The sequence below is a fragment of the Lissotriton helveticus genome, chromosome 1_1 (assembly GCF_964261635.1).
Source record: "Lissotriton helveticus chromosome 1_1, aLisHel1.1, whole genome shotgun sequence".
Lineage (NCBI taxonomy): Eukaryota > Metazoa > Chordata > Amphibia > Caudata > Salamandridae > Lissotriton > Lissotriton helveticus.
The window spans coordinates 1,872,274,836-1,872,294,961 of NC_136057.1; the positions used below are offsets into that span (position 1 = coordinate 1,872,274,836).

At 43.8% G+C, this 20,126-nt stretch overlaps 1 protein-coding gene and 2 non-coding genes across 3 annotated transcripts in view; all 3 read right to left on the minus strand.

The window, feature by feature from the left end:
- The window catches only part of COP1 (COP1 E3 ubiquitin ligase), a 922,999-nt gene that overhangs the window by 772,323 nt on the left and 130,550 nt on the right, over positions 1 to 20,126 (minus strand). The window lies entirely within an intron of this gene.
- LOC144780213 (U5 spliceosomal RNA) lies at positions 18,937 to 19,051 on the minus strand. Its single transcript, XR_013600728.1, has one exon. It is a non-coding gene; the product is annotated as a U5 spliceosomal RNA (small nuclear RNA).
- On the minus strand, positions 19,976 to 20,090 carry LOC144780158 (U5 spliceosomal RNA). The gene has a single exon (XR_013600723.1). It is a non-coding gene; the product is annotated as a U5 spliceosomal RNA (small nuclear RNA).

The window sequence follows — 20,126 nt, forward strand, 5'->3', positions numbered from 1 at the left end:
AAATCTGCCAACAACCGTTCAACAGGGATTTATTAACTGTGACTTTATGTGTGTTAAATGGCATCATGTCTTTAACCACATCGCTGCGTGCAAGATTCCCCTCCTGTGCTGGACCACAATTAAAACGGGTGTGGTCATGATGAGCTCAGCTCGTCATGAGCACACGAGCACCGTGCCTCATGATGAGCTGAGCTCGTCATGAGCATGGAAGGGGTTAATATTTAGAGGTTGACTATTTGGTATATAAGCATGTCTATACCAGAATTGTTTGTGATTAACTGTCACTACGTCCCAAATACCCTACCCATCACTAACTACCTTGCACTCTCCCCCCCCTCCTGGGCACCGCTTATGCGAGTAATTATGAGATGGTCTCATGCAAAGTCATATGTGTAAATAAGTACTTTCACCAATGTGATTAAATAACATTGGTATCAAATCAATTTTTCTTTAGTCTCTTTGAAATTTTGGTATAAATTGTTTTGATTCAAGTTTTCTTCCCTATGTCAATTTAAATATTTCAAGTACACTGGGATCCCTCTTTTTGCATACTACCAAGCAAAGGGGCAGAGGGAGGATGTTTGAATGAAGTTCTACAAATTGTAGAACTGCATCTCTGAAGAAACCAACACTTTGACCTGAGTCCCAAGAGTATGAGCGGCCGATTTTGTAACACCTACAATAGTTAAGCACTTGAAAGGAACTTACAAAACAACTGCAGGAACACATGAAACAATACAATATTCTCCACAACTGCCAATGAAGTTTCTAACCCATGACAAAAATCGAAGAAACCGCATTAGTTGACATCAGAGAGAACCGCTCTCATCACCATGGAAGAAGACAGCAGGCTTATCTGCAGTGAATGAACAGGTAGACTATGGCATCCTATTTTAAGGATTAAATAGCGTTGACAGGAATCACAGGTCCCGACTTGCACCTGATCCACTCATCTCACCATATTCAGAATATGTTCTATAAAAGGTCAGCAATAGGAAAATATATTATACTATATATTTAATTTACTTAGCTTCCTTAGAGAAATAAAAAAAAGTTAAACATAACCATGTATTCCTGTTGCCTTATATATTAACGCCTCCTTGCCCATATACATCACAGTGGGCACTAATATATTACATAATAATAATAATAATAATAATAATACGGTATTTTGTATAGCGCGAACAGCTACCTCACTAGGAGGTGTCCCGGCGCTGCAAGAACACCATCAACCAAAAGGACTGAAGTGAGAGTGCCTAGTACGGTTGGGTAAAAAGCCAAGTTTTTAGTAGTCGCTTGAAGCAGATTTCAGACGGGGCGTGCTGAATTTCTGGGGGCAAAATATTCCACAATGTCGCAACATTTGCCGAAAAAGTTCGACCCCCCAACCTCGCCCTTTTCACTTTGGGGGCTGCAAGCAGAACGCGGAAGTTAGAGCGTAGCGTACGGGCCTGGAGGTATCTTGGTAACCGAGCTTTCAGATATTTTGGGCAGGTGCCAAACAGAGATCTGAAGGCCAGCGTGAGTGCCTTGAATTTGATTCTGCTGACAACTGGCAGCCAATGAAGTGAACGAAGATGCGGAGAGACTGAATGCTTGAATGGAATTCTCATTAACAGTCTCGCAGCCGCATTTTGGACTAGCTGGAGTCTTTGTATTAAATATTTAGGCAGGCCCAAGTAGAGGCCATTGGCGTAGTCCAGCCTAGATGTCACTGTGGCATGGACTACTGTTTTTCGGCAGCTCTCTGGTAGCAGTCTCAGAAACTTGCGAAGGTTCCTCAGTTTGTTCAGACAGCAGCCTACCACTTGTTGGATGTGCGTGGAGAAAGACATACTGTCGTCCCACCGCACACCCAGGTTTTTTGCCGTTGAGCTGGGCGAGGGGGCTTGTCCAATTTCCGCAGGCCACCAGAGCTCTGGGGGTGGGGGCGGGCCCTTTCCAAACAAGATCACCTCTGTTTTATTGGCGTTGAGTTTTTATTTATTCGTATTCATCCAGCAAGCCACATCTCGGAGACACCCCTTTAAAGCTCGAGAAGGACTCCTCCGATGACTCTGAATACGGAAATACCAATTGGGTGTCATCGGCATAGGAAATTGCTTTAACACCCCAATTGGCAATCAACGTAAAGAGTGGGGCCAGATAGATGTTGAATAAGAGGGGGCTGAGAGCCGACCCTTGAGGGACGCCACAGTTAAGAACTTTAGGTGTTGAGGAAGCAGAACCCAACGCCACCTTCTGTGTTCTTTGGGATAGATACGACTGTATCCAATCCAGTGCCTGGTCACGAATGCCTATCTCAGCCAGTCTCATCAAGAGTCTATCGTGATCAACCGTGTCGAAGGCGGCCGACAGATCCAGGAGTACCAGCATTGCTGAATTTCCTGAATCCATCGACCACCTTATTGACTCTGCCACTTCAATTAATGCTGTCTCTGTGCTAAATCCAGGCCGAAAGCCTGATTGCGTCTCGTGAAGAATTTTGTTGTCCTCGATGAATTTGCTCAGCTGGCGCTGTATTATTTTCTCGAGCATTTTGCCTGGTGCTGCAAGTAGGGAGATCGGGCGTAGGTTACAGAGGTCTTTAGGATCCCCGTAGGGCTTTTTTCTTAACGGGAGGAGAGTTGCATGTTTCCAAACGGCTGGGAATGTCCCAGAATTAATGGACGTGTTCCAGATCTGTTGAAGTGTGGGGGCCACAAAGTGTGCTATCATGCTCCAAAGTTTGGGTGGGCAGGGATCGTCCGGGGAGCCGGATTTGCAGCGGTTTAGTTCTTGTTTGACAGCTGTCAGGGGTATTGCTTGGAATTGAGGAAGGGGTTCAAGTGTCCCCTCTTTTGTGACTAGATCCGTTTTCACTGTGATTTCCTCCGGTCCAAAGGACTCATAGACATGTTTAATTTTTTGGTCAAAGAACTCTGAGATATTTTCGCATAGAGTGTTTGACGGGAGGACCTCCATCTCAATACATGTTGGTTTGAAGAAGGACTGAACTATCTTAAAAATCTGTTTGCTCGAATTATCTGCTTGTTGGATTGAATCCGCGAAAAATTGCTTTTTTGCCTTTCTAGTCACTTTGAGTTTTCTGGATGCTTCCTTATAGTTAGTTTTTTCTGGGAGCCCGTAATTAGCTCTCCAACGTCTTTCCAGTCTCTTGCAGGCTGCTTTCTCTGCTCTGAGATCCTGGGAAAACCAGGGCGCGGAGGGGGAATCACGTTTAGATATTGCCCGTGAAGCTGGAGCGATGGAAGTTACCATGTTTCCAACCCATTCATTAAGTAGCTGTGCGTCTAAATTAGCATTTGAGGTAAGAGAAGGGGTAGTCTGAGCCAAAACCGGGCCCATGATCTCAGGGACCAGCTTTTTCCATTGTCTCTTCATAAAAGAACATTTGCTAGAGACAGGACTAGCCATCACTATTTTTAGTGTAAAAGGGATCAATGAGTGGTCTGACCAAATTAACGGCAGAGGTGCCTCCGCCTTTACGTCATTAATATTGGAGAAAATTAGGTCGAGCATGTGGCCTGCTCTATGAGTAGGGCCCTCATTAATCAGTCTCAAGTTGGCTGTAATTAGTGTGGATCTCAGCAACTCAGCCGTGGCGCAGTCCGATTTGTCCATGTGAATGTTGAAATCTCCGACCACGATGAAGTGAGGATAGGGAGGGAGCTCTGAACAATTGTCTCCATCAAAGTAGACAAATTAGGATCCTCACTGCCAGGTGGGCGGTAGATCACCAATCCCGCTAAGGACAGCTGCGGGCTTATTTGAAAGCAAAAATGAAGTCCCTCAATTCCCTGAATCAAGGTGGGGTCGAGGATTTTAGAGTGAGCTTTAAATTTGAATTTAATTTTCATATTGACCTCAAGTGTTCATCGGCTTTACCATGCAAGCTAAGTTTCATGATTTCCATAGGCCTATACGCCATTATATTTGAGATGTAGTATATCTGCACACTTCCTGCACTCAGCCTCCAAAAAGAAATTAATTGTATGAAAATAACCAATTCAGCAGTATCCTTATTTTCGATTCAAGGTCTTCTCACATTCTCGCAGTGAGAAGATCCTGTCTCCTGGTCATTAGATAGTTTTGTTGAAACAACAGTTACTGTCACACGTTTATGCTACATAGATTTGCACTGAGAAAAGAGTATAAGAACAGTTCAAAACGGAATGCATTTAAGCATTACGGGTTCCAACTGGCTTCTTAAGCGAGAGCTCTGGTCGGTTGAAAGGACAATTACACCTTCTATGTGCAGTACTCCTTTCGCTATTTTTTAATTAAAAGCAAATAAGTGTTTTTAGCTCTTCCAGTGTGTTGGTTTTTAGTTTGACAGACAGCATTTGTTTTTCTTCGACTGCTAGCATAAAACAAAACATATTCACAATGGTAGCGCTGCTGTTAGAAGATTAATTAGCACGCATTACAAGTTCATTCTTGCAGACACTGTCTTGATGCAAGTATCTATTTTCACTTGCTGGGGAGGAATCATTGATAAACATTGTAAACTAAAAACCCTGTCAGTAAAAACTAACATGTTTAACAGTGCACCTCATTTTATTTCTTAGTATAAGCCTTGTTAAACCTACTAGATAGTGTTAAGGTACTTCTACATAAAAGCATATTTTAGAGTGCATGTATTTAATTTCCTTGCAATGCACATTGGATTTAAATGTTTATTTATAATTTTTTTATTTATAATAATACGTAGCACACTATCCTCAATTAAAAAAATAATCTCAAAACATTTACAGATATGTCTGCAGTCTCGTGCACACAATGAATATAAAACGGATGTCACTCGCGTGCTCTAAATCTTTCTAAAGAGTGGTAAAATCCATTAATAAATAAAGTAATATACAAAATACATAACCAATATTGTGTTAAGTGGTCGCATATTGCCACCGATGATTCAGATGACCTTAATAAACTACTCAGCCTTCTGGCTTGTAAATGTCACCAGGGCCCCTAGATAGCGAAACATGGGTATAGTCCTAAAAAAAGGAGGAAGGGGGCTTGGAGAGAAGAGAGAGAGAAGAGAGGGAGAGAGAGAGGAGAGAGAGTACACGGAGAGGCTAGCAAAAACCACTCGTGTGTTCACAGGGAGGCCCGTACAAACTGCTCACAAATGTGTGTAGAGGGAGGGGCGTATGTGTGTACAGAGAGGTCAGTTCATACTACTGGGGGCATGTGGGGGGGGGCAAGTTATATATATATATATATATATATATATATATATATATCCTAGTTTCCATAGCAAAAGCGTTTTTTGATTTGTCAATATATTTGGCGCCGTTTGACAAATCTTCGCGACAGTTTCAAAACTAATGGCCCGCTCACTTCAGGTCCTGTGTTTAAAGTTTCGGGGCAATTCGTCAAGCGAGGACCGAGTAATAAGGTGCGTCCCAAAACGCGTTTTCTCCATGTTAATTTTCATAGGAAACTTTAGAGAAGGCTACAGCCCGAACTGCTGAACGGAATTACACCAAATTTGGCAAAAAGGTAGCTCTTGGTTTAGAAAGTGTTCTTTTTGTTAAATGGTGTAAATCAGTTCAGTAGTTCCTGAGAAATGTAAAGAAATTTCAAATTGTATATCTAGGAAGGAGAAGGCTCTGCGAAACCTTGGCAGCCATTTTTTGACTCGGTTGAACCGAGTCACAAGACAAAAGGTACAAAAAGGATTACAAACAAGAAAAGGAGGCAGAGTAGAAACACCCTGCCCCCCCAAGTCCTGCTCAGGGACCCTAGGGCCAAAAAAAGCTTTTTTTTTTTTTTTAAATGTGCATTGTTCTCGCTGGGTGCATGAAACCGGCAGAAAATGTTTTAAAAAACGAAATGCTGACTCCCGAGCTTTGTTTTCTTTAAGTCCCCGGGTGGACCAGGCTTTCTTTTTTTTTTAAGGGGGGGGGGGGGGGCTGCCCACCCTACAGTTACCCAGGGTCTGCCACCTCCCTGGGGCTTTATTGATTGAGTGCGCTGTCCGCGTGGCCCCCACGCTGCCCTGGGGACCGCCACCTGCCCGGGCTATCTATAAAATTGAAGTGTGGGGGGGCCCGGGCCCCCCCACTGCCCCGAGGACCACCACCTCCCTGGGGCATACATTAATTAAAATGACGCTGGGGACCGCCACCCCCCAGTGCCGGCTCCAGCAATGTCCTGGGATGCCCACCCCGGGACATTGCAGTTTGCTATGGCATGGCGGAAGCACTGCTCCCGCCATGCCATAGCAAACTTCTGCTACGCTTCATGGAAGTGAGAGCAGGAAAACAGCTCTAGCTTCAATTAAGCGAAGCAGAATTTCTTTTGGGCAAAGGGAGCTGCATGTTAGCAGCTCCCTCTGCCATAAAGCAATCCCTGCTCCCTTAGGAGGCAGGTAGCCGGCAGGAACCGCGGGGGCCTTGGGGCTATCCCCGCAGTACCCAAAGTGAGGTCAAGCCCCAGGGGATGGGGTCCCAGAGGCCCAAAATGGCCCAGGTAGAGGGGCCGCGCAGGCCCCCTAACCCATTTAAAAAATAATGGATTGGTCATGCTCCGGGGGATGGGGTTCCCGGGGTAATACAGGCCTAAGGAGGGGGGGGCGTTCGTCCCCCCCTCCAAAATGGTTTTAAAAAGAAAAATAGAGGGCAGGCCCAGGGTGATGGGGCCACCAGGGCCAAAACCGGTCCAGGGAAGGGGGGGCCGCACGTCTCCCTTCCCCTTAAAAAAATTTTTTTTTTTAAATAAACTAAGGCCTAGCCCCAGGCGATGTGGTCCCCGGGGCATAATCAGTCTCAGGAGGGGGACCGCGCACTCCCCTACCTTTTCAATTTATTTAAAAAAAAAAAAAAATGTGTCAGGCCCCAGGGGTTGGGGTCCCCAGGGTCCAAGAGTCAAGGGACGGGAGGCCCACACAGCCCCCCTTCCTAAAATAAAAAAAATAAAAAGAAACCGGCAACTAGTCGGAGACACTGCCCCCTCTCTGTACTACACTGTAAATGTGCCTCCTGGCGTGCTCTATGTTGGGGGGATGAAGTCACAGTGGCTGCTGTTGGTCCTTAGGGGCCAACTAGCCCACCAGGTACCTCCAGTAAGCCCCACACAATAGGATTGCTGAGAGGTGGTCCAAGGCCACACCCCTTTTTACAACACTCATCAAACATGCCTCTTGGATCTCTGCTGGTGAGGCAATGAGGTCCCCCTGTATCCGGGGGACTTCAGGACTAAAGTGGACTTTATCCCCCAAGCAGCAGTGCGCCAAGAGGTGCATTTGCAGAGTGGTGTAAAAAGGAGGAGTGGCCTCGGACTACATCAAAGCAATCCAGCTAGACTAGAGGTAACAGGAGGGCTACTTCGCCCCTAGGGACCCCCAGCAGCGATGGGGACTTCAATCCCCATCCAAGAGCGCACTAGGGAGCGCGTTTGCAGTGTGGTGGGCAAAGGGGGCATGGCCTGCTAGAAGAACTTAGCAATCCTGCTGTGTGAGACTTACTGGAGGTAATAGGAGAGGTAGTTGGCCCCCAAGGTAGTCCTTGTGGGTCAAATATCGCTCCTATTACCCCCAGTAAGACCCACACAGTGAGATTGCTAAGAGGTCTTCGGAGGCCACGACCCTCTTCCTCCACCACACTGCAAACGTGCCTCCTGGTACACTACTGGTTGAGGGATGAAGTCCACTTTACTCCTGAGGGACTTTGAGAGCCAGGAATAACCTCCTGGTACCTCCTGTAAGTCCTATGCAGCGGAATTCCTGAGCGTTGGTTGGAGGCCCAGACCCCTTTCTCCACCATTCCGCAAACGCGATTACTAGTTAAACAAGCTTTTGCAATGCAATAGATCTCCCAGTTGCGACTGTTAGAGCTATTTGCGTTTTAAATGTCAACTTTTTTTAGTAATGTTTTGTGGAGTTGAGTGGGTGTGCATTTTTTTGTAGTGGAATTATGTGGTATGTTGTGCAGTGAAATTATGTGGCTAGAGAGTATGTGGTATTTAGTGTATAGGAATTATGTGAAGTGGGATTATGTGTTATAGAGAGTGATTATGTGGTATGGTAGTCTGTGTTGTGGAGTGGTAACCTCAGGTTTAGCCTTCCTCGTTCCCATAGAAGCTAAACTATTAACTCAAAAAGACACAAAAAAAGAAGCAACCACAGAGGAGCATGTCTGGACCTAGGTATGAGGAGGGCCACTAGAATTATGAGACTGTTCGACAGCACCGATTTTCACTTAATTATACATTTTCCGCATTTGCCACATAATTCATCATCTGCCGCATAATCTGCAGATTTGGAAAAAAATCCTTGTTTCTAGCTGAAATGCTCAAATGTTACCAAAAATGCAGCAACATCTGTTACAGCGTGGTGGAAGGCCCTTTGCAAAGCTGGAATGGTCACGTGTTACTTATTGCTAAATTTGGGCGTTAAATTGGTACTAATGGTGCACAAATCTCTCTTGCTTGTTTCTGAGCCTCTCTTGCCTCTTTCTGCATTTCTCTTGCTTCTTTCTGCACCTTTTTTCCTTTTTCTGCACTTCTCTTCTCTTTTTGCACCTCATGTGCGCTCTTTCTGCGTCTTTTTCCTCTTTCTGCACCTCTCGCATCATTCTGCACTTCTCTTGCTCTTTCTTACTCTTTCTGCACCTCTCTCGCTTCTTTCTGCAACTCTCTTGCCTCTTTCTGCGCCTCCCTTACCTTTCTGCGCTTCTTTTGCCACTTACTGCACCTCTCTTGTTTTGAGCCTTTTTTCCCTCCTTCTGTGCCTTTCTTCCTTCCTTCTGCACCACTCTGGCCTCCTCCTGTACCTCGCTTGCCTCTTTATGCACCTTCCTTGCCTCTTTCTGTGCCTTTCCTCCTCTCTCTGCACCCTCTTTATGCACCTCTCTTGCCTCTTTCTGCACCTCTCTTGCCTCTTTCTGGGCCTCTCTTGCTCTTTCTGCACCTCTTTTGCCTCTTTCTGCAACTTTCTTCCTCTTTTTGAACCTCTCTTGCCTCTTTCTGTACCTCATTTGCTTCTTTCTGTACCTCACCTGGCTCTTTCTGCACCTCATTTGCCTTTCTGCACCAATCTTGCATCTTTCTGCACCTTTCTTCCTGCACCTCACTTGCATCTTTCTGCACCTCTCTTGCCTCTTTCTGCATCCCTCTTGCCTCTTTCTGCACTTCTCTTGCCTCTTTCTGCACCTCATGTGCGCTCTTTCTGCGTCTTTTCCTCTTTCTGCACCTCTCGCATCATTCTGCACTTCTCTTGCTCTTTCTTCCTCTTTCTGCACCTCTCTCGCTTCTTTCTGCAACTCTCTTGCCTCTTTCTGCGCCTCTCTTGCCTCTTTCTGTACCTCTCTTGCCTCTTTCTGGGCCTCTCTTGCTCTTTCTGCACCTCTTTTGCCTCTTTCTGCAACTTTCTTCCTCTTTTTGAACCTCTCTTGCCTCTTTCTGTACCTCATTTGCTTCTTTCTGTACCTCACCTGGCTCTTTCTGCACCTCATTTGCCTTTATGCACCAATCTTGCATCTTTCTGCACCTTTCTTCCTCTTTCTGCACCTCACTTGCATCTTTCTGCACCTCTCTTGCCTCTTTCTGCATCCCTCTTGCCTCTTTCTGCATCCCTCTTGCCTCTTTCTGCATCCCTCTTGCCTCTTTCTGCATCCCTCTTGCCTCTTTTTGCACCTCATGTGCGCTCTTTCTGCGTCTTTTTCCTCTTTCTGCACCTCTCGCATCATTCTGCACTTCTCTTGCTCTTTCTTCCTCTTTCTGCACCTCTCTCGCTTCTTTCTGCAACTCTCTTGCCTCTTTCTGCGCCTCCCTTACCTTTCTGCGCTTCTTTTGCCACTTACTGCACCTCTCTTGTTTTGAGCCTTTTTTCCTTCCTTCTGTGCCTTTCTTCCTTCCTTCTGCACCACTCTGGCCTCCTCCTGTACCTTGCTTGCCTCTTTATGCACCTTCCTTGCCTCTTTCTGTGCCTTTCCTCCTCTCTCTGACCCTCTTTATGCACCTCTCTTGCCTCTTTCTGCACCTCTTTTGCCTCTTTCTGCAACGTTCTTCCTCTTTTTGAACCTCTCGCCTCTTTCTGTACCTCATTTGCTTCTTTCTGTACCTCACCTGGCTCTTTCTGCACCTCATTTGCCTTTCTGCACCAATCTTGCATCTTTCTGCACCTTTCTTCCTCTTTCTGCACCTCACTTGCATCTTTTTGCACCTCTCTTGCCTCTTTCTGCATCCCTCTTGCCTCTTTCTGCATCCCTCTTGCCTCTTTCTGCATCCCTCTTGCCTCTTTCTGCACTTCTCTTGCCTCTTTCTGCACCTCATGTGCGCTCTTTCTGCGTCTTTTCCTCTTTCTGCACCTCTCGCATCATTCTGCACTTCTCTCGCTCTTTCTTCCTCTTTCTGCACCTCTCTCGCTTCTTTCTGCAACTCTTGCCTCTTTCTGCGCCTCTTTTGCCACTTACTGCACCTCTCTTGTGTTTGAGCCTTTCTTCCCTCCTTCTGTGCCTTTCTTCCTTCCTTCTGCGCCACTCTTGCCTCCTCCTGTACCTCACTTGCCTCTTTATGCACCTTACTTGCCTCTTTCTGTGCCTTTTCTCCTCTCTCTGCACTGCTCCATCCTCTATCTACGCCTATCTTGCATCCTTCTGTGCCTCTTTCTGTGACTTTCTTCCTCCTCTTTCTGCACCTCTTTTCTCTTTATGCACCTCTCTTGCCTCTTTCTGCACCTCTCTTACCTCTTTCTGGGCCTCTCTTGCTCTTTCTGCACCTCTTTTGCCTCTTTCTGCAACTTTCTTCCTCTTTTTGAACCTCTCTTGCCTCTTTCTGTACCTCATTTGCTTCTTTCTGTACATCACCTGCCTCTTTCTGCACCAATCTTGCCCCTTTCTGCACCTTTCTTTCTCTTTCTGTACCTCTCTCGCCTCTTTCTGCATCCCTCTTGCCTCTTTCTGCCTTTCTCTGGCTTCTTTCTGGGCTTCTCTTCCTCTTTCTGCACCTCATTTGCTTCTATTTGCACCTCTCTCCCTCTTTCTGCACGCCATTTGCCTCTTACTGCACCTCACTTGCCTCTTTCTGCACTTCTATTGCCTATTTCTGTACCTTTATTCCTCTTTCTGTACCTCTTGCCTTACTGCACCTGTCTTGCCCCTTTCTCCACTTCTCTTTGCTCTTTATGTACCTCACTTATATCTTTTTACGCTTTTCTTCCTCTTTCTGCACCTCTCTTGCCTCTTTCTGCACCTCAAACTTCTTTCTGGACCTCTCTTGCTTCTTTCGGCACCTCTTTTGCTTCTTTCTGCACTTCTCCTGCTTCTTTCTGCACCTGTTGCCTCTCTCTGCACCTCTCTTGCCTCCTTCTGCACTTTTCCTGCCTCCTTTCTGCACCGCTCGTGCTTCTTTCTGCACCGTTCTTCCTCTTTCTGTACCTCTTGCCCTTGTCTGTCCCTCTCTTGCCTCTTTCTGCACCTCTCGTGCCCCTTTCTGCACCTTCTTTGCTTCTTTCTGCAACTTTCTTCCTCTTTCTGCACCTCTCTTGCTTCTTTCTGTACTTCTCTTGCTTCATGTCCTTCTCTTGCTTCTTTCTGCGCCTGCTAGATCTTTTGCCACCTCTCTTGCCTCTTTCTGCACATCTCTTGCCTCTTTCTGCACCTCTCTTGCTTCTTTCTGTACCTCTCTTGCTTCTTTCTGCACCTTTCTTCTTCATTCTGCGCCTCTTGCTTCTTTCTGCGCTTCTCTTGCTTCTTTCTGCACTTCTCTTGCTTCTTTCTGTGCATCTCTTGCTTCTTTCTGTGCATCTCTTGCTTCTTTCTGTGCATCTCTTGCTTCTTTCTCCACTTCTCTTGCTTCTTTCTGCACTTCTCTTGCTTCTTTCTGCACTTCTCTTGCTTCTTTCATCTTTCTTCCTCTTTCTGCATGTCTTCCTCTTTCTGTACCTCTATTTCCTCTTCCTATGCCTTTCTTACTCTTTCTGCATCTCTCCTGCCTCTTTCTGCACCTCTCTTGTCTCTTTCTGCATCTTTCTTCCTCTTTCTGTGCCTCTCTTGCCTCTTTCTGCACCTCTCTTGCCCCTTTCTACACCTTCTTTGCTTCTTTCAGCAACTTTCTTCCTCCTTCTGCTCCTTCCTTGCTTTTTTCTGCACTTCTCTTGCTTCTTACTGCACCTCCCTTGCTTCTTTCTGTGCCTCTCTTGCTTCTTTCTGCACCTTTCTTCCTTTGCCTGCAGTTCTTACTTCTTTATACACTTCTCTGGAATCTTGCTGCACCTCTCTTGCCTCTTTTGCACATGTCTTACCTATGTTGGTGCAATTAGAAATTAGCATTTAAAAAAACCTTAGAAATTTACTGAAAAAAAACCCACAGGTTTCATGGACGTTATAGTTAGAAATTAGCATTTAAATAACCTTAGAAATTCACTGAAAAAACCACAGGTTTCAGGGACATCATAGTTAGAAATTCCCATTTACAAATCCTTAGATATTCACTGAAAAAACCACAGGTTTAACAGATGTTCTAGTTAGTCGGACATTTTACTCATACAAAACCAGAGAAATTCAGCCATTATAGTTAGCTGAGCTAACTATAACTTGCGCCCCCGCAATGCATTGCTGATCACGTCACATATTACATGACTCATGACATGGTCAGTGACATCGACATCACTGATGTCAACTTACGGATGGTTCCCCCCCCCCCCCCCCCAAAAAAAAGAGGCAATGCCACAAAAAACACCTTGCACCTTAACATCAAACAAATCTATACAGGGCAACCAGCATCTCCCAGGAGTACAAAGCTACAACAGTGAAGAAAGCTATACTGAACATTTTTTTCTGAGGAAAAGATTACATTGCAGAAGATCACTGAGCTATGCTCAAAGTAGCCAGTGTGATCACAAAAGCTAAATGGAGATCCAAACTCATACTACACACCAATGGCCTTTGTTGTTCTACTTCTATCAATCCTCTGCCATTTCCCTAAAGGTCCCACTTTACCAATCCATGACTAGCATAGCATTGACTGTTACCAGAACTAGAATTATGCTCATCTCTAACCTACCCTCTTGACACAACTGCAGTGGGTTAAACTATATGTAAATCAGCACTTTGAAGTGTCTGGAAGTCAACAGACCATCACTTGGTACACATAAATATTCAATCTACATTGGCCTTATATTAACTCTAGACAGGCAACAAAAAGGAAAGCTAATCATTTATTTAGGGTTATTAAAAAAAACATCAACAGATTATGTTCTGTCCCTTCGTCTCTCGTGGTGCAGCGATAGTCTAGTATCCAAATGTTGGCTGGGGTTTGACAGTTGGGCAATGAAGCGAGTGGACATCGGAGCAATTGCCGGTGTAGCTGACTGCTATCTTTCATCTTTAATAAATACATCTATGCCATAATCGCATCGCCTGCAGTCAATACTTCGGCTTAACACTGGCTAAGACTGATAGTACCTGGGTGTGTAGTCGCAGCGGAGATGCATCGGTGTCCTGCTGGTATCTATACTAGGATATTGGGGCAACTACAGGCAAGCAGGAGATCATTGACCAACGGTGTGTTTGTGGCTGCTGATTCAGCTCGGAGGTTCACTGGCTCCGAAGGTTTTGCTGTGCTAAGCCAAGTTCTCCCGCAGCTGTGCTGGCTGCGCCGAATTGTGTGGACTGGTGACGTCACAAATTGGAGCCCTTGCTTGGGTTCAAGCTGAAGGAGGAGCCAGGTCATCATCTTGGTAACTTAGGTGAAGGGATGTACACCTCGGCTCTGTACGTTAAACCCTGAGACATTTCTATCTCCTTGGCAACATTTGAACCTGTGTGCCGGGTGAAGCCAGCCTACCTGCAACTCCATGGCTGGTTTAGCGTGTTACAAAGCGTTGTTTATTGGTGCTAGTACTTTACTGGCCATTACCTGTTTCCCGCCTCATATTCCGTACAAGGAAGGAAGTAACACGCATGTGCATTAAAGTAAAAATATTGTTCAGCTATTTTTGTCCGAATATGGTTGCACCTGACCTTTGGGCATTCTTCATGTTAGAAGAATGTTTTTATTGCTGGATGTTCTATTTACTCCAGGAAAATCAGTATAAGCGTTGTGTCTGATTTCAATAGTGATATTGGAATGTACTAATAACTATAGTGACACCGCTTTTTTTTTTTATCTCATTACGTATTTTTTTTTGCTTGCCATTTGAGTTTGTGTTTTACCATACCAGCAGTTAATCCAACCCCCCTCCTTTCTGACAATCATAAGGTGAACCTAACCTATCATACCTTGGAAGGAGTAGTTTAGAGCGTTTAATGCATATTTGGGCGCAATTGATGGATTTAAATTGAAGGCTGACAGAAAGAGATGGTTATTGGAGCAGCCCCTGGGTGTGAAAGGGCAAGAAATGTTTGTATACTTACCCAGATACATTTCAGAAGAAGATGATGAGCAACTTGATGAGTATGAGGAAGCTACAAAAAGACTGGAGAAACATTTTTCCAAGCCACCTAATTTAGTTGTTAAGAGGCATACATTTTTCTCAGGAGAACAGTTGAACACAGAAACCATTGATATGTACGTAACTTCCTTACTAGTTTTGCCATCCAAGTGCAAGTTTTGTTCATTTACGGACCACCTCCTTATAGATCAATTGGTCACAAGGTGCTTCAACAAAAAGATACAAGAGATTACTCACTTGCAAAAATCCAAAAATCCATCTCTTGAGGAGACAGTTAATATTGTCAAAAGCATGCAAGAGTCTAGGGAATTTAGCTTGAGTAAACAATGTCCAGCAATTAACAATGTACCAAATGTGGTATCACCGTTCACTTCACTAGAGTCTGCAAGAAGGTCAACAAGCATTGTGCTGTTGTTAATGTGATTGATGACAGCAATGAAAATGAGGAAGGAATGACCAGCAGCATGGATCATCTTGTCCTGTATTTACAAGTTCATGAGGATGACATTCCAAAGTCATGTGACCCTACTGACAATTTTTATATCGCAGGAGTATGGATACCTCTAAAGATTTAATCAGGATCCAAAATAACCATCATTTCAAGGAACACTTGAAACCAAAAAGTTTCACAGAAAACAATGTCTCCCCTGACATATCCCCACAGAGTTACGATGGTACAAAGTGTAATCTTGAGGGATACTTTCAAACCCTTATAGTATTTAAAGGACAGTCTGGTTTGAGGGAAACTTGTGTCACTTGCAGGTCCAGACATCATCCGCGTTGATGCCCTCAAACAAGGATGTGAGAGACATATGTTAGCACTAATTCTGTTTACTCTGTAAGAGATACATTTGGTGGTTTGGAATGTTTTAGGATAAAAATGCCATGGGTTTTGAAGATAAATCGGGAGAGTTATAGGATTTTGAGCATGTTATCTGACTCAACAATGGCAGTATTCCAGTTAATCATAAATTAAGGTGTGTATATATGGTAATCAGGGAGGGATTAGAAAAGTTGATTCAACAACTATGTTCTGAAGGGGTCACTGAGCCGACAAAATCTTCATTATTGTTACCACGCATAGTGACTGCATGTAAAGAGAATAATATAATGAGTTACAAATGTGTATAGACTTTAGGCGTCTTAATAAATCTATTTCGATTGATGCCCATCGTTAACCAAAAATTTAGGAAATGATGGGTACGTTGGCCAGGGCAAATGTGTTCTCTAAACTAGACATGCGTTCAGCCTATCATCAGGTAAAGTTGGACAAACAGTCAAGACATCTTGTGGCTTTTGTCACTCCATTTGGAGTATATCAATATTGCAAAATGTCATTTGGTCTATCATCAGCAGCCCCAGTGTTCCAACATGTCATCTGCAATATTTTGAATGGTTTTCCTGGGGTGTTGGTATTTCAGGAAGACAAACTGGTTTTCTTAGGAATGTGTAAATACTATGCTAAATTTATGGAGCATTTGCAACCAAGGCTGAACCAGCTACTCATGAATAATGCAAATTATGTGTGGAAGGTGGAGCAGGATTCAAAAATCTGAAAAAAAGAGTTTAGTGCGGCCCGTTTAATAAGCCCATTTTTGCCAGACAAGATGCTCTGCATGCAATTTTTACACAAAATGATGAGGGTCTCGAGTGCAATGCTCCCCCATTGGGTCAAATAGAAACTCCTAGAGGAGTATGGAAGAAATTGCCCATTGATTTTCTGGGTCCTTTTAAACTTCTCTCTGCAAACCAATTATTTTCTATTGGTATAAACAGTTTGTCAAAATGGTTGCAAGTTAAATTTGTACGAGAACAAAACACTAAAGCTGTAGTCACTTTTCTCACTGATGTTTTTGCAAGAGAGGGGTACCCGATGGAACTTACTTCTGACAATGGGGTGTAGTTTATATCCACTGAGAAGAAATACCTTCTGAATGATACTGGGATTAAACACAAAAGATGCAGTTTGTATCCTCCTCAAGCCAATGGGCATGCTGAAAGAGCTAAGAGACTTGTCACTGAATGCGTAAGAGGAGCTATAATTGAGGGTAGTGATGTAGTAGATGATAACCAAGCCATACTTTCGGCTTATCACAATACTTCTCATTCAGTGACAGGCGTATCACCTTTTAGAGTTTTGAGAGGAAGGATTTCTTGTGACTCTTTAAGGTCTGCATGGTTAAGAATTTTAGTTGTGTTTTTTACAATGTGTAAATGCCGCAGATCCTAAGTGAAGCTTTTACCACTATGAAATTCTGTCATGATAACAGCAAAATAAGATATGATCATGTGAGAAGTACTAAAAGAGTGTGCTTCAAGAAAAGGGAGGGGGTATGTGTCAAGCTGCCAGAGTCTAGATTGATGTAGAGGCAAAGTGAGATACAGTCCACAGATTTTGATAGATGAAGTCGGCAATGAAGGTTATGCAGTTAAATTGAGTAATGTACAATGGTGGAATGTTGCACAGGTGGCCAAAGTAGTTGCGAGTGATGGAGGTGCAGAAAGCATTAAAGGCTCAGAGGTTCAGAACAAATGTGTCACAAGTAAGAATGTTTCTCTTTTCTCAAACTAGTTGGGCAAAGGTAATGTCCGTGGCAGACAGATGAGCCGCATTCCAGTCAAGTTTGAGGATTACATTATGGGGTAAGATTCGTTTTTTCTGTCTGAAGTTTTCTTTCTGTCCATTATCATATATTTGGACAGTTTGTAGTGTTCATTGTATTATTATCTCCCATGTTCTTCTGTAAATTATGTTAGTTTTCTTTTTATGCATTATTCCTGTTTTATGCATTATTCTTGTTCATTATCTTATGTTTTGATTTGATAGTTATAATAGTTAGGATGTTAGTATCTGGTTTACTGTATTTTCCTTGTGTTAACACTATATTTTGTGCATTATATGCTTTAACATTATTGTGTTCGAAATGTAAAGGGAAAGGCGTGTTCTGTTCTGTCGCTCGCAGCGCTGTGAGGCCCTGTTCAACATTCTAGTATCCAGATATTGACTGGGGGTTTCACGGTTATCCGATGAGGCAAGTTGACATCGGGGTGTTTGCCAGTGTAGCTGCCCGTTATCTTTCATCTGTAATAAATAAATGTATGCCATAATCACATTGTGTGCAGTCGATACTTTGATTTAACACAGAGCTGTATCAAAAACCAATCTGGGAGTTGATGGAGGTGTTGGTTCACAGCTGGCCCAAGGTGCAGGGCATATAGCAGCAGCACCCTTATACTTGCCAGATTTATTTCAATAAAAAAGTTGCATTTTTGTATAAAATTGCATCACTCAGTCACACTATATTCCAATGATGTCACAACTTTATATGGTAGACAACGCAACTCTACAAAGAATTATTCATCTGGTTGCCCTGTCCCCCATATATGCGCCAGAGCTCCGCAGTACCTATGAGGGGCAGGGTGACGCAAAGATACGGCTAGTTTTAGGCCTACACATCAGTCTAGCACCCAAATACTTTACAAATCAAGAAACCGAAAATAAGAGATAAAATAAATATTTCTATGTGCAGTTGTGTTCTCTACCACATAAATCTCTGCACCACACAGAACCTATTAGAGACAAGGACACCAAAAGCAACAGTTAGTTTTCACCTTGCACACTAGTACCAACACCAAAGTACTTTAAAAGGAAACTAAGTACTCTTGAGTCTTGGCATGAAATGGTTCTCATCCCTGATAAAACTGTAGAACAGAAACAACAGTGAAATTTGGCGACCTAAATAAAACAGGCAACTACATTTCTCATACAGTGTACAGACATTCCCTCTGCCCCTCCCCCACTGTTTCTTGCCGAGTCTTTCTGACCTTCACCCCATTGTTGCTTGCCCCTTTCCCCGCCTCCTCCTGCCAGGAAATACAATAATCAATCAGATACTGCCAGCGCTAGCCATATCACAGCACTTTTTCCCCTAAGCACTGATAAAGCTAATATGTCTCCCTTATGCACGGTCTATTGCTTTGTCAATGTTATTTGCCATGCCTGTGTAGCCTTGTTTAATAAAAATGTAAAAAGCACAATCATGCAACAAGCATTGACCGCGTCATCGCACTTTTATGCTTTACTTTCAGCAGCGATGCTGTACCTGGCTAAGGAAAAGCATAGACAGACACTAGATCTAGCATTGCCTTTGCTAATGCTTGTTTTTAAAGCACAGGTTAAGCCACTTTCCTAGGATCACCTCAGATTGTCTATTTTATGGACCTTTACAATTTGAGTCACAGAGGGATTTTCAATAAAATCGCAATATTCAATGAGACAGGAGAAGCGAGAGACGATCTAGAAATGACCCCTACATTGGATACAGTTATGTGTTTTATTTACAAATTGATCCTTCCTTATCTGGTGTTCTATAGCGCCCATATACCAGTGAAGCCTTGCAAATGATAGGGCGATGTATGTGTCGCATGCACCCTTGATATTTGTCATGAACAATTTACAAATTCAGCGCGTCGAGATAAAATTCGTCACAGAGCGAAAATCAGTTTAAACTATATTCTTTCTTTAACCAAGTAGGGGTAACCCTGCAGCGGCAGGGCTTTCAAAAATTGAGTGAAACTCTTTAATGTTCCTCTCCACGGAAATCTTTAGTAAAAGGCGAAAGATTTATTCGGTTTGAAGAGAAACCAGAGTATGAAGTAGACACTCGCTGACTGTGGGCCCAGGAAATAACTTTCCACGCAATATCAGGGTGATTTATTTCACAACGGAGATCATTGATAACCATTCAAAATCCAACCAACTCGTAAAAAACCTTGTAATGCGGTACTTTGACAAAATACTTGTTGCCACAAACGAAATAACAGGAAGCACAAGTGACTCGGCATTATGGGTATGCAAATTTCATCTTCAGGCACGTGACAGGAAAGACTGTCACACTCGAGTCTCCCAGCTCGAGCCTTAGCGTCGCTCCTTACACTCTTCTCATTCTGAGCGGTGCCGCGTTCGGAGCCTCGCGCAGGCTTGTGTGAGGCTCGGTGGCTCCCAAGAGGAGGACTTTTACTGCCACCATCAAGGCATGCTGGCTGGCTGGCTGGCTCATTGATCTTCTTTCCGAGACAATGAACGAGCCAGTGTGTTTTCTACTTGCAGCCTAGAAGGCTGCATCAGCTGCTGCAAGAAAACAAGCACTGGCAAAGAGGCAAAATGCTGACTATTGGCTTTGCCAATGCTTTTCGGCAATGTTGTGTAACATTGTAAAGATGCTGCTGTGCAACACGACCAAAAGGAAGGGAAAAAAAAGCGATGACGTGGCAATTCTGTAGGTCCGCGCATGCATGCACAAATGAATAATGAGGCGGGCGTCATTTTTTTTTATTAACTGTTCCAAAATGGTTTAAAAAAAAAAAAAGTAGGGAGAACACCGGCATGTAATTTGCTTCCTTTCCTTCCCCCAACGCACCGAAAATAAATAAATAAAATCTTTCAAAAAGCCCCTATCGCAGTGAAATACGTTCACCTAACTACGAATAAGTAATAGTATACAGGTATTACGAATACCGTAACGATTTTATAGTCAGAATGCTAATTCGTTTTCTTTTCTTAAACTAAGTAAGGGTAACCCTGCGGAAGCAGGGCTTTCAAAAATTGAGTGAAACTCTTTAATGTTCCTCTCCACGGAAATCTTTAGTAAAAGGCGAAAGATTTATTCGGTTTGAAGAGAAACCAGAGTATGACTAAAACTGTCGCCGACTGTGGACCCAGGAAACA